Source organism: Haemaphysalis longicornis, unplaced genomic scaffold (genome assembly GCF_048455015.1).
Source record: "Haemaphysalis longicornis isolate Haplotype H1 unplaced genomic scaffold, Haemaphysalis longicornis Haplotype H1 scaffold_7, whole genome shotgun sequence".
NCBI lineage: Eukaryota > Metazoa > Arthropoda > Arachnida > Ixodida > Ixodidae > Haemaphysalis > Haemaphysalis longicornis.
In genome coordinates, this window is record NW_027526422.1 from 174,482,934 (window position 1) to 174,498,760 (window position 15,827).

Sequence of the window (15,827 nt, forward strand, 5' to 3'; positions counted from 1 at the left end):
GATTTGCTTGTAATGAATGGTGCCATGCTGACGATTCGCCAACATTAGTACATCCAGGGTGGGAAACGAGGCAAGGCAGGGATTAAGCGGAAGCGGAAATTCTTGCACCTTCAAACAGGGGCGGGAACGTAAGGGTTGTTGAGGAATCCTAGTGGTGAGCCGCAAGTGTTCTGGAGGAGGTCATAATTTAGCACTACACTAACAGAAAAGCACCTAGACTCAAGAGCGCTCATAGGAAAGGGCCTGCACACTTCCCAGCAGCCTTCTCTCCTGAGAAGAGTGCGCGAAGTCTATACCAGACCAAGTGTTGTATAGAGACGTAGGAGACGCAATATATCGTACTCCAGCACAGCTGGACAGCAGACAGAACACCTGACCAAAGGACAGCACCATCTTCAAGACGGGAACTTGTGATTTCCACATCCATAACCTGTCGAATGTTACACCAACAAATTGAAGGTGGCTAAGAGCAAACCCACCGATCAAAGCCTATAGCGTGGGACTTCACGCCTAGATTTAGTGAGAGTAATAGTTTAAAATATGTGCGATTGTACTTAAAGTGCACTCCAAATGTAATTTCTATATTGTAAACACAGAAAAACCATAGAAATGTATTTCCTATTTTTTTGTAAATATTGAAATTACATTTTCAAAACCGAGAGACAAAAGCAATAATCTAGATCTCTAATGAGAAACGCCCGGGTGACTGGCTGACTCACTCATTTATGAATGCCCAGCCAAACCCACTACCCCTAGAGACTTCACATTTCGGGAGAATAATATTGCCATGACGTAGGGGCTCAATAAGACGGTATTTTCTGAAATTGTACGCCTAAGCAAAGAAAAAAGGAAAATTGTGTTTTCCTAAATTCGTCACTTCCTCGCTCACCCTTTCACATGTCCAGTAGGTTTTTTGCTTATTGTGTACCCGTTACGAATATCTAGAAAGTAGTTTCACTGTTTTCCCCTAACCGAGACAATTTTGGCGATTCTGCATTTCGGAACAACTTGGGCGTTCTGAAAGATCCTCCGGTACACGTTTCATTGATTGATATATCCAATATTCAATTGGTTTTTGTTATTACATGTTACCTATAGATATACACAAAACCAGTTTTAAGGATTTCACCCTGCGACGCCAGTAAATGAGAGCAATTTTTTAATGACACATGTGATGAGCCGGAAAGGACCGACAGGTGATATCAACGCCGAGCCAAACTGCTCATTCAAAAGGCTAAACATTTCTTGAGCACATTCTTATCATAGCATACGAGCTGTTATATTGCTGTTACAACTTTCGATGGTGACGAAGAAGACGCAGACACCTAGCTCAACAGACGCATAGGCGATGAAGAAAAAGACAAGGAGAGGCGAGAAGATAGCTGCACTAAACATGGTTCTCTGTAAATAGTGTAAATATATCTGCTTTTCCCAGATGACGACCTCCTTCCTTGCCTCCTTGGACGTTTTTCGACATGGTGACAAAACCCGGGACGTCAAACGACACGACGAGGTGAGCCATGCAGCGGAAATCTCTTCGGCAGCATTGGTCACCCCGAAGCGAGGAGGAGGTGTCGAGGCAGATGAACAGGCTGCACATTGCTCATAAAAGCCTTCTTGATTTAAATCGAAGCTTATCACTGAATGGACGCTCACTCTTGAGGAACCAAAAGACGTCGAGGCCGCTGTTTAAATTGCGAGGCTCCAGCATAGTGCCGACCGAGTTGCTTCAATCAGCAAGAAGCTGGCTGCCCTTGTATGCGAAACCAGTGTTGATGGCCAACACGATGACGCTCTATAGTCGGTCAAAGAAGCACCCAGAATCGTTGGCTCACTTCGACAAAGGCTTGACCGACGAAAAGCACTTGTCCCTCAGGAGGCACACCTCTCAATGCAATACAGAAGGCGACACATACAAAATATAAATTGAGCCTGGATAAGCGGGAGTAAGTAACCTTAAGAGGTGACCGGAACCTGCATGAAGAAAATGAATTCGACGACCTCGATGAGAATTCCGATAGTCAGTGGTCAAGCTGGGCTACATCACCAGCTACAACGTTAAAGGTTGGCCACGTCACCAGGCCCGAAGACAAGCACCTCTATGAATGACAACTCGACTGAGATGGCGCTTGAGGTACGCCAGGCAACTGTGTATCTTTCGCTAAGACCTAAAAGCGCCAAGAGTCCCGAAACACCACATGAAAAACAGAACGTAAACACTAAAGAGCTCGCGCCATCTATGCAAGATTCATCAGCATCAGAATAAAACACTCTGGACGAGGAGCTGGCTTCAGCAGGAGTCACCACAGAGAAACCTACGATGGAAGCGCTTGAAACCTTACTTGCATGTCGGTATGCGGTAATGAGATCACCTGCAGACAGTATGCAGAAAACATTTTTCAAGAAAGAAAACGTTGAACCTCGCGGAAAAGTCAGCAAAACTGCTTCAGACAATATTAGGTTGTCAGTAGGAGACCCGCGTGCCCACCTTTGAACGAGCTGTGGACGCAACAGGAGTACGTACGGCGCTATACACACGAAAAAGAAAACAGAAGGGCAGCGGCTTCAACGCCACGAAGCTGCGGCCACAAAAAACAAATTGTTTGAGCGTGGTATTTGTGAAATCAGGGACTCCTTGACAACCGTTCAGCTTCCCGTTGGCTTTAGGGGTGCACCGAAAGACCGCACATCCCCTTCTCCAAAGAAGAAGACAGATAAAAATGCTGCCGCCGATATTTTGATAGCTACCATTAGGAAGGTTTCTAGGTGTCTTCCCAAACTGAAGAAACCTGGAGAGCATGATTCTCTGAATGCTCAGACTGAGCGAGATGTAAACACTCACGGTTTTCTCCGGAGCATCGAATGGAAACAAAAGACGTGAAAGAAACTGCATATAACGTCAGTGCCTACTTTGAACTACACAGAAAGATATTACTGCGAACCGTCGCCAGACATGGTCTTCATGAATTAACATAGACCGAAAATCACAAGAAAGGCCAAGTCTAGGCGCGAAGAAAGGCCGAACATCACAAAAAAGGATAACTCCAGACAGCGGCTGGATACGAACCAATCATTGAGCTATTTATTCGACAGGACTCGGTTGGGCCACATCAACGTCTGTGGATAGGACCTGCATGAATTTCTTTTATCTCGCTCGCACGAACTCTTGCCGGGCATGACAATGTTAGAACTTTTGATGGTGGCGAAAACTACACAGGCACCTTGCTCAACAGACGCACAGGCGATGAAGATGAACATGACGAGTAGGCGAGGCGACAAGATAGCTGCGCTGAAGACGGTTCTCTCTGCATAGTGTAAATATACCTGCTTTTCCCAGATGAAGGTATCCTCCCTTGCCTCCCTGGACGTTCTTCCACCATTTCTAAGAATTAAAAAAGTTAGCATCAATCCACCCTGTGAATGTTGTTGGAAAGCAAAGCTGTAAACGGGACCCCCAAGGATTACCCATGCGACGTAACTTAAGTTCGCTCACGTCGCTCTACAAACCGTAAAACCAGAGCGACGTGAAATGCACTTAACCACAACCTCTATTGCTTCAAATAGATATTCTTGGTAAGAGAGACAGCGATGAACGCAGCGTCACAGCCTACATCGTCGACTTCATTCCGGACAGGACCAACCTTGAGCTGCGCGCTATTCAACAAGGCCTACGCATAGCACGTTCCGTTCTGCAGGCATGCACTCACCACGCGTACCACCGTGTGCACATTTTCACGGAATGTGCCGAGGCCTTACGTTCCCTTATAGGAAGTCCACGGAAACACTCTGCAGCACACCGCATTAAACGATCATGCAGCTCCCTGCACAACACCTTCCACACGTCCGTAACAGTACGGTGGATCCCTGGCCATGGAGGGCATCCCGGTAATGAAAGCGCCCACAGGCTGGCGAGCGAGGCATCTTCGTCGTGCCGTCGTCAGCCTGGAGAGGTCATTGCCAGAGGAGCCCACTTCGATCCTGACGAGAAGCGCCAGCGCCGCCGACATGCCCGGCGCCTTCATCTCCAGTCATCAGTACCCCAGAACCCGCATCCTCTGCCTCCGGACTTATCTCGCGCCGCCCAGGTTTTTCTCAACCGGGCCCGTTCCGGCTTCGCCATAACTGCCGACATCGTCGCATGGTGGCGGGGACTTTGAGCACACGGCCAACGAATCCCAACAAGGCAACAACATACCGCCGGCAGGTTCTCCGATGTCAACCTCAGCGGTATACTCGCCGTCTGTAGACCTCGCAGGACTTCAACACGCCGAATCTGCTCCTAATTTCTCCCCTTCTCTCTTAGACCCGCATGTGCTCTGCTACGCATGCTATGGTACATCGAAACCCGACCTTTCGTACCTCGTCTGGTCTTGCCCAGGCCTAGCCGTGCTTCGCGCCCAACACCGCCCCACATGGGTGCACTCATACCAAGAGTGGATTCAGCCCTCTTGGAGCTTCAAGGACACCTTGACAGTACTCTGGAGCTTCATCTGTGCCGCCTCGATGGCTGGACATTACTAGCGTCCTTCTTACCCTCCCCATTCCCCAGCGGCTTCGGGCCATCCTTTCTTAATAAATTTTTCTTCCTTCCTTGGTAAGGGTAAATTAATGCGTGATGCACGAATGGTGCTTGGTTGAGTTGTATTGGTGTAGCACGTGTGTGAAACTCTTTTTTTTATAAAACTTGAGCTCAAACCAGGTGTTAGACGATCTCCCTTCTCCGTCTAAGTCGTCGCGCACGGTGGCGACGAGATCGGCAGCTGAAATGGAGGAGGAGCAGAAGAAGGAGGATGAAGAGAACATACTTATATTCCGATTTGAGAACGGCCCGGAGTGCGGCCCAGGGAGTGGTTCCTTGTTCACTGTAGCCCATATTCAGACCGCGCTGCCAGTGCTCTGTCCACCAGCTGAAGGTGGGTAGCCAGAGAGGGGCTGGACAGCAGCATCTCCCATTGCTCTTGTTCGGTAGTTGACGGAACGAGAGGAGGGTGCTCAGGGCTAAAGTCGCACACCCAGACTATGTGGCGGAATGTTCATACTTCTGAGCAATATTTGCATTCAGCGTCGTAGCCATTCTCGTGCACTAAGTGAAGATGCGTCGGCTGTGGGAAGGAGCCGGATTGTATGAGCCGTAGCGTAGTTTGTGGTTCTATGGAACGGTCAGGGTAAGGCGAAGGTAGGGTCGGTCTGAGAATGCAGTAATGCTTGGTTATGTCCCTGAACGAGACAAGCGGGTGACTGTCCTGGTGCAGCTCCATAGCACAGGGGGTAAAAGTGCAGGCTTGGTGGGCGTATTCTTTGCCTTCCATAAAAGCGTGAGCGGGTGTCCAGGTGACCTAAATGGAACCATTTGGGGAGTGGGTTTTTAGCCCACGCAGTGCAGGTCCGGACACCAAACCCGACTGGTAATTCCGGTAGGCTTGTTGGGTATCAGTGACTACTACCTGATGAACCCCTGGTTGCGTGAGGGCCAAGGCGATGGCTGTCTCTCATGCGGCCGTCATGCCTTCGGTCTTGATTGAGGCATAAGCAAGGAGATTGGTTCTGGAGGTAGCCACGATGATAGCGCACGCTGCCCTCCTTGTTGGTAGGCGTCAGTGTAGATAACTGCATGATCCTCACCGAGGGCAGTGTTGAGCTCTTGAGCCCGTGCTCGTCAGCGACCCTCATCGAGTGAGGGGTTCATAATTCTAAGGAAAGCGAGTATCTTTAGTTCTTGTCGCCACAAGTTCTGGAGTACATCAAACGGAGTGGCATTCTGTGCTGCCCAGCCCATATTGTGAAGGATGCGGTGACCCGCCGCAGTTGTGGTCAATCGGAGCTTCTGGATTGACGATGGCCCTCTATCAGCTTTTCCACCGTGTTGTGAGCCCCGTGCTAAGCAGCCTCTCTGTGGATGCACTCATAGGACGAACAATGGCATCCTCAACGGCCTTTCTAATCATTATATGAAGTATCTTTATGTCCTCCTCGCCGAGAAGAAGGCAGGGGGTTGACGTAAGTGATTCTCGAGCGGAAAAAACTTTAACTAATGGAAAGGTATCGAATTATTTGAGGCCTCGCTTCTTGGTGGCAACTGGCCGGATCATGTGTATGATATAATTGATGCTGTGTTTGAGGCGCTGGAAGGATACGTCACCCTTGGTGTTGGCCTAAAAGGTGTAGGCCCCTATCTTGATGCTGGGTTTGGGGGATTGCCTGGCCATCAAGGAGTAAGTATTTGAATGTGTTCCTTGAGGTGTCGTTTGGAGTGAGGGCGGACGACAAGAGGCTGAGATTTTTTATGTGAACACTGGAAGGTACACCTTAGTACATTTGCGTACTAGAAGTGAGATGCCATTGGTTGGTGTGAGCTTCCTTTAATCGCTATCGCGTGGTATTCAGCGAGAATGCACGGCTTAAACCAGTATATATGCTTGTGAGAACACCACTTGTCTTTCCCGTCTCCGCGTGCGCTCGTAGCTAAATCGGTAAGACAATAGGCTCTGGCTTTGTTATTCTATTAGTTCCAGGTTCGATTCCTGGCAGGGCCAGTAAGTTCTTTTATTTGTTCGCACGAGTTTTCTGTTGACACCAACGGTCGCAAAAGAACCCTTGGGGGGTAGAGATAAAAAGCTTTGCTTTAAAATTCCACTCGCGAGAGTAAAAAAAAGGATGAAACGCGAGGGCGATCCGAAAGTAAGGTTCTAAGCCTTCATGTCAATTTGCCGTATTACGAACACATGCTCAATTCTACGACACAATTGCCATATTTTAGTAGGCTGTACTTCGAGTTTTATATCACGTCGCCGGGAAAATACACTGCCAAATTATTACAAAAAAATTTCACTATGAATTGCTCCTTTGGAATTCTGAACGTCATTACTAATCGAAGAGGGCGAGGGCATAGTTACCATCGATAATAACCATGTAGGGAAAAAAAAAGCTTAGGAGAGGCTCCCAGCTATCCCCGCGCAATGGCAAAAGTGTGGAGGAAGTCACATGTTTGCGGCGGCCATTGGATGTCGGGTTAGCAACGGCGCCCTAGCAACGGCCCGCCCGCCATCCGCCAGTCATGGAGGAAAGGCAGCGCCCGCCTTGTCGTCCGATTGCGAAGATTGCTGCTTCGCTTTGCTGCGCTGTGGTCTTGCGGAACTCGAAAAAGATCCTGCGAGTTGCGACAGCTGCGCCGATGTGAATATGTCATTTAATTTCTACTTGCAAGTGCACCTTGTACCGCGTCAAGCTTTTGCTCCGGTCGCGATCACGACTCGCATATTGAAGTGCAGATATCGTGAACGCGCCTTCCCGTCGTTCGCGCGGACACCCGTCAGGTAGATTTTTGGGAAGTGATACACGGTGTGCGGTACGTAGGCGACTTGCAACCGAACGATTCGCTACTCAATTTTTTTGTTATCGCCGCTGCATGTAGTAGGTAGATTCCCAGTTGATATAATTCCATCGTCCTGTTACCGTAGTAGGTGTCCGTCTGTTGACTGGAAGAGTGCTGGATCTGGAATCTGGATCTTTTTGTGGTCTCGCTCTGGATTTCGCTTTTCAACGCTTCAGACTGCGAGGTTAGTGTATGAACGTTTTCAACTGATATCACCTTGAATTTATTGACACTGAGACAAGTTGAAACTTGGCGAAAAAAAGTTTATTGACGCCACCCACCCTCTCCTTTTTTTTGCTCAATAAAACGTTTTGCCTCCTCCTCCTCCTCCTCCTACTTCGCAAAAAAATTATATCGAAGGCACGCGAACAACGGTAAAAACATTCCACAATTTTTTGCTTCAAATCTGCATGAAGTGCTGCTTACCTATATATATATATAACGGCCGTTTAATTCACTAGTCATCTCTGGGATTGCCACTATAACTGCAACGCAAACTTGGGCACTTTCCCGTCCGGTAGCCGCACGGCGTTCGTCCACTGTTTGCGGCGTTCTCCATCGCTTGGGAACCTATAAACGGCGGCGATTGCAAACAAAGGATGAATGCCCACCAATGTACAGCAATACTTGTCAGCGGAATGATGCACTAACCGTTGGAAAGTGACGCCCAATTCCTTGGGTACCGATAGCGACTTGCAGCCTGGCACCAAGCATTGCGGCATTGTTAGAGCGAGCCGCTTCGCAAAACTGCTGCGGCCACACTGAAGGCCGTGTAACGGTGTAACCGCGCGTTTAGGTTCACGGTCACGCGCTGCAAAACGGCCTTCTACCTGCCTATCAGCTGATTTCAGCCGGCTCGGCGCTGGCAGATGCAGACGACAAGAGAGGCGATACAAGACGGCGGAGGCAGAGAAGGTGCACCGAGAGAGAGGGAAAAAGAGTCCACCATTCGACTTACAAACATGGCGTTTCCGGCTGCGCTTGGTGTGACGTCAGGGCCTCTCCTAAGCTTTTTGTTCCTCCATGATAATGACGCACTCTAGAACATAACGGATTTCCCCGGTTTGCAATTATTTAGACATCTATAACACAATGGTGGGGTCGGTTCCTAGCAATAGCATATAGGCCCCCTTCCGGAACGGTGTCATCCTTCTTATACTTTGTTCGGGAATTATTGAAATCTTGGGAACGGCAAAATGCACGGCTGACGGTAACGGGCGATTTCAACGTGGATATCTTGTCCACCTCTGTTAACAAAACCTTCTTGACACTATGCTGTGTTTTGGCTATGAGAATGAAATACATGTGCCTACTCGGGTGACAGAATTGTCCGAAACCCTTCTTGACTTGTGCTTCACAGACTGTAAAAATGAAATACGTGCTGGAGTGTGTCTACGTGGTGTTAGTGACCATTTTCCAATTTTTGCAATGTCACATAAAACAGAGCGGAAGAAAATCAACCCTACTTAGTACCGAAAGATTACCACGGAAAAATTCAACCTTTTCAGGCATTAGTTACTGCGACAGATTGGAGTGAAATATTACAAATCACAGAACCTGTACATGCGTACGAAGCATTCATGTTGACAATAAGACAGCACTATCACCAGGCTTTTGCGCTTGTACTGTTCAAAACTAACAAAAAAGCTAGAAATCGGTGGATAGATGCGTCACATCTAAACAAAATAAAAGAAAGGGATAACCTATTCAGCACATTCATTAAAACAAAGCAAATCGACTACTTGCGGCGGTTTAAGCAGTTTAGAAATAAATTAGGCTCTGATATTAAGCGGGCACGCACACAGTACTATGAACATAAGTTCGCAGCTATTCTGAATGACCAGAGAGCAGTTTGGAATACCATAAACAATATTTTACTTTCATCAAATAAAAAGACCTTCACCGAGATTATGATAGAGGGCAAATCTTGCTCTGCAACACCACTCGCTGATACGTTTAACAACCTTTTTTTAAAGTCCGGTGCTTGCGAAATCTCCACTAGTATCTGCGACACAGGCTGTACATTGCCAAACCATACATTGCCAAAACTTGTATTAAATCCATTTTTTTGGTTCCCACTGATGAATGCAAAATACATTATTTCATTATGAATTTACCTAACACCTCTGCGGCAGGTGTTGATGGTATAAAAGCAGAGCAATAAAATCAGTCTCGCAGTATATTAGTGGGCTGCTCACACACATATGTAGTTTTATTTTAAGCACCGGAATATTTCCTGATAAGCTAAAGATAGCAAGGGTCTCAGTCATTCACAAAGGTGGTAATGAAAATGACTTAAATAATTATACACCTGCATCTGTCTTGCCCATAAATTCAAAAATAATAGAACGAGTCTTATACCATCGAACCTCACACTTCTGTAGCCAAGAAAATATAATAACAAAACAGCAATACGGCTTCAAAAAAAAGTACAGAACAGGCTTTGCTATTTATCAAGGACAAAATATTAGATAATTTTGAGCAGAGATCTTACACTCTTGCAATATTCCTTGATTTCATAAAGGCGTTCGATTCGATCAAACATGAAATTCTCCTGATGAAACTAAATCAATACGTTATAAGAGGTGTTTCCCTGAATTATATAAGCAGTTAACTAACAAATCGTTTTCAATATTCTTACACTCAGCATGCGATATCAGGAATGGATAAAATCAAGTACGGTGTCCCTCACAGAATTAAGTACGGTGTCCCTCAGGGATCTATATTATTCCCACTGCTGTTCCTCTTATACATAAACGATATTGTTGATATACCACAAACACCAGACATGATTTTGTACGCCGATGATACAAACGTTTTTTCTCTGGAAGAGATAAGAACAGCTTGGAAGAACAGGCAAACAAATGGCTTAAGCACTTATCAATATCGGTATTAGCAAATAAGCTTGAAATAAACACCAAAATAAATATGTTATTTTTCGGGCGAAAAATAAAAATATACCTCATGACATTCAAGTAAAATTTTAAGGAGTTTTGATTAAACGGGTCACATGTCAAAAGTTTTTTTTATTACCATTCATGAAACACTTGACAAGACATATCACATAAACAAAGTTCGCACCAATATTTCGAGCTCAATTGGTGTAATCGGGAAAATTAGATGTTTTTTGCCAATTTGGGTAACGAGACAACTGTATTAGTTTTTGTATACTCGCGTATTCATTAGTCTATTAATATGGGGAACGACTACTAAAACAAACAAACAAAGCATTTATAAACTACAGAAGGGATTAGTACGGATAATTGAAGGTGTTTGACTTAGAACGCATTTTATTCCATTCTTTCACAAGCACAACATATTAACATTTGAGAATATTTTAAAGACAAAAATTGCGGTGATCATATATGATAAACTGAAATCTCATGAGGTCGCATTTCACAATGCATATTCTCAAAGGCAGCATACATACAGTTTTAGACGCATAATGTATTGCTGGGAGAGAATACGGACGAACTACGGTACACAAAAGCTAACGTTTATAATCGCTCAACTATAAAATGCTCATCCAGCCATTACAATCATGGGACAAGAAAGCCGCTCAGTAATTTCGTTTAAAAAGAAAATACACACACATCTACTAACACTTCGAAAGTTGTTTTCCTTTTTTTCTGTTTTTCTTTTTCTTTTCTTTTTTTCTTTTTTTTTGTCAATTTTATTTCAGTTCGCGTCACTCAGGCTGACTTTAAAAATTGACGTGTATGGATGTGGTTCTTTTATAAGCGGTCAAGCCAGATTTTAACTTTTTTTACGTCTGAAACATGCTCCTTGTGCACTTCATTGATTGGGACAGGTTGCGGCACTTTGTCAGGCATTAAGTTGCCTTTTTGCCAACCGTGCCCCTTTCATGTGGGACAGAGTTACTGTTCCCTGTACTCTGTAACTGATTAAAAATAAACAATACGCTGTCTTTCAATTCCAATCTAATACCTTTCAAAGCATATGGGAATGCCAATACCAGAAAGCGGACAGACCCTATACGATATATACCCCCTGTTATCATTTGTTACACGCTACCGTTGGTTGGGAATTCTCGGTATCTTTTTGGAATCGGCATACCACCCTTGTTCCATGTTATCGTTTGTAGAATGGGTCAGAAAAGCTCGCCCGCGTCGCTTAAAATCGTAGTGTTCAATAGCCTAGAAGTACGCAGTGACTGAACACTCTCCGCGTGATCTCAAACGGTCTACTCTGACGTGCTTCGCCCCCACCTTTCGAACTGGCCTGCCTCTCTCTTTGTCGTAAGAGCCGTGTTCGCACCAGGACGATGGTCGACTGGTTGGGAACTGTGTGCAGGTTGTCTTTGCCTATGTAAACACCACGCAAACTGAAGTCGGCAGCATGTCTTTGTCAATATGCACGCAATACACCAGCTTATTGGTGGTGCAGTTAAGCGTGCAGCGCAAGATGGCAAATGTAGTATAGAAAACATTATGTAAACAAAAGAAGTCAACTTAATAAAAGACGTCACTACGGGAAGTAAAACCTACGTTTTGCGACGCCCTACATCCAGTGCTTTGGACCATTCGGACAAAAGTCTACACATGCTGGGGATGAAGCATGATACAAACATCCTTTTAAGATGTTTTCGCATCAAAATTCCTGGCTGCATACATGAGCATTTCTTTAAAAACGCTTGTTTAGTAAGGGCCTCCCAGATCTCCACGAATATCCCAGCACTAGCGGCTACGTTCCATAGGCAGAAAAAGCATCCGCAAATATGTGGCCGTGCTGCTGACTGCTCACAAATGCACAACACCAATTTTAAGGATTTCGCCGGGCGGCGCCAGCCCATTGGAGAAATTTCTTTATTCACACGAGTGATGTGCCGAAAAGGCCCAAGAGGTAGTATCAACGCTGAGTTTGAGAGACGGGGGAAAGCAGGTCTCCGCTGCGGTGTCCGCGTCCTCCGTGCAAGTCCGCGCTGTCGTCTGCTAGTCACTGCGCGTAGCTCCGCACGTGTGGATGCGCCGCCAAGCCGGACAATCCGGTCAGTGCTGTTGACGTCACATATCCGTCCGCCTCCGCGAGCCTCCTCCTCCGTCTCGTGTGAATCCCGCTTAAGCGGTAACCACTGCTCCGCTGCCTCCACCGGTCTCAGCCAGCTCCGCCATGCTCTATGGCTCTGCTGCGACCATGGAGGAAATAAACGGTTAGGAGAGGCGCTGACGTCACATTTCTGAAGCCGAGTCCCGCCATGACTTGAGCCCACGGAGCCCAGCACTCTATCCCATCATCCTTTGCTGTCTCCGGTCTGATTTGACTAACAGGGCGTGGCCCTGTACTCTCGCTTCGAATCGAGAACAGCTTCGTCGCTAATTCCTCGGTGCGATATCATGTTCTAAGCTGTTGATTTCGCCTTCAATTTCCCCATTCTAACCCTCACCCCAAGTTTCAATCGAAAAACGGCCTTCGTTTTTGAGATAGATGGACGATTTTTCAGCTCTTGAGCCTGGCAAAGTAGCGTTGGTCGTCGTCATAGCAACAGGCTTGCGGGATGGCAAACGCAGAAGACGGGAGCATTGTTTGGGGTCGTACAGCACTGTGGTCTTTGCGCGCTACGTCTCAGCAGCGATAAATTTCACTTCACTTAATAACGAAGAAACACTAAGTGAGCAAAGAACGAACTGTGGCTCTCGGCAACGCTGAGCGAAGGGGATTTCCGGGCAGGTCGCTAGCGGCGGCAGCGGCTCGCTCCGCCAATCTCGACGCGACGTAAGCGCCGCTGCGGCCGGGGTACGAGTTAAGGCCGCCTCCGACCGCAGAGTTTTCAAACTGGCCTAATCTAAAAACGTTTGTCGTAGCGACTGCGCTGGTTTGCAAGCGTAGCGAGGCAGCGCCATACTAAGCGCCTTAAAAATTTGTCCATTCTATTTGCCCAAATTTGGCCGCCGCAGTTGTAAACAAGTAAGCAACATTGTACATGGGCTCAAGAAAAATGACGTAACTTCCTCCACACTTTTCACAATGCATTGGGATGCTAGGGGCCTCTCCTGAGTATTCTTTCCTCCATGGCTGCGACCGTGGGGCAGCCAGCGCCACCAAGCTGCCCGGCGTGCGCCGCTCGAGCAGTAACGACGCAACCACAAATATAACTTGAACACTTTATTTGCGTTGCGTGCGCCATCGCGACGCGCGGCGCGAAACACTGATGCGAAACTGGCGGTGCGTTTGGGGAACCTACATGCCTCAGACATGTAAGCTCCCTAGGTGAGGTGTTTGAGTGCGCCCCATGGCTCTTATAACATCAGCTTAGAAACTCGCGCCGCTGTCGTCTGCTACACTCCGCTTGTGAGTAGCAGGAGTCCCTGTACTAGAAGTCGCTCACTGCGATGCTTGAGTTCATCAAAAAGCGTATTTCGCGTAAATCAGTAATTTTGCCACGTTCTCACCTCGGAATAATTTCAAGCTGTATACCGCAGACGTTTGCAACACACAACAACAGAGCGAACTTTCTTGACAGCATCGGTCATTTGATTGTGGACAATTCGTACATTCTTTGCGAGGTTCAGTGCTCAATCTTCTCGATAGATATTCGAAAACCGTAGGCTTCCCTAAGGTGTTTTCTAGATGCGCTTATGAAGGATACCCGGTCTAATTCTCCGCACCAGGCAGCCGTAGCCTACAGGAGCATCGCAAAGCAGGAAACAAAACAGCTGTCGTCTGTTTCTTTTGTTGCTGTTGACTTGCATTTTTCCTGTGCCTAGCAGACTAATTTTTTGCATCGTCACTAACGTCTTCTAAAAGGTTCGTGATGTTTGTGAGGTTTACAAATTTTGGTGGGTATTTTGTAAGGCTGTATGGCATACATTTCCTTTTTCACTAATTGGCTTTTGTTATGAGTGCGTGCAAGAAGGGGCATATCTGTACCTTGCGTTGTTTATACCCACGCAAGTGAACAAGGAGATAGCTTGTGATACTCCATCGCGAAACGGCGCAGACAACTTCCTCCGGAGTATTCCAAGGCAGCTTTTGTGCCCAAATTTCTATTGTAACCATCGTTATCATAACGATCTGACTCTCAACCCGAATAGTTATAACATGATTACTGTGTTGAACGTTTCATGCACTCGCTAGCAAACACAATAATGGTATACATGCCGGTTTACAGTTGTTGCGAAATTGTCATCCTACCGCTCACAACCCATTGCTGAGTACTTAAAGGCCTACCCGAGCCGAGCTCCATCACCTCCGACAAAAGTTAGGCAGCGTGGTTTGAAGCGAGCGGCCAGCCAGTGTTGCTGCCGTGAGGAAGTCCAGAAGCCGTAGGCAAAACGTAACTTGTTTACTTCATGGCGAGATATGAGCCGAAGCCAAAGAACAAGGCCGGACGGGCGAGGTTACAGTACAGGACTCGAGCAGAGAGACAGCATTGATTTACAGCTCAAACACAAATTATCTACAGTGCTTGGAGGAGTCGTATTTATACCCTAAGCGCTAACGGTCAAAACAAGCGTTAAATCTAGATTGTGCACACATAACGAAGGTCACAGACACACACAACACTCTTTTCAGAGTTCGTGAGCAGTCGGTAGCAGCGGTGCACGCTGAGTCCGAGAGAGGGGAGAGAGGAGGACTTCCTTGCGGACGCGGGGCTTCCGTGTCCTTAGGGCACGTTGAAGCCTGCCTCGTAGGCAACCGTTCGAGTTTGAAACGCGCCGATAAGAGGCGCCTGACCCAGGCTTATCGAGACGTGCAAGCATGAGTCACCGACACTGGGGGCCTGCTCGAAAGGCGCATGTACTGGAGGCTTCAACGCACAGCAGAGGGGTGTTGCAGGAACTTACGGTGGCAGGCCGATTCTTAACAACTCCGCCGCGGGTCGGAGATCCTGATGGATAATGGTCTTCAACCGTTGTCCAGAGGGATGCTTTGAAAGTGAAGTGCTCTGCAGACGATCGACTCCAGGCCTGGCCTGTTCGACGCCGTGCTTGCGCTTCACCGGGTCGGTCACTCGACGAATGGTGGTTTGCCAAGAACGTCTCTGGCGCGGTCTGGCAATGAACAGAACAACACAAGAAGGCACAACCGCATCGCCAGTAAGTGCGAAGACAAATTCACACTGAAGCTCTGCCAGGCTCTTAGTTGCGATAAAATACGCTAATAACTAGCTACATTAGATATTTTTTAGCCCAGAAGTACGCTAGACTAGCCCACAAACTTGAAAGGTGACATTTCGCGTGATTGAAAATTTTCCACACAAAAAAATGTAATCGTAAGGGGCGAAACCTGCTCCAGTAAAAACAATGAAATTGAGTAGTTCCGGCGACTACAGGCCGCTTCTCGCCCTAAGAGCTGCGATTTGAGCTCTCCTCATTGCCCTGAGCTTTGCAGATTTGGAATCGCACCTTCGGTGCGCCCGCTCCCTGAAAGTGACTGCGACCGGTCGAGTGGACATCGGCCTTCTTCCGAGACGTATCTCGAGCGCGCGGACAAA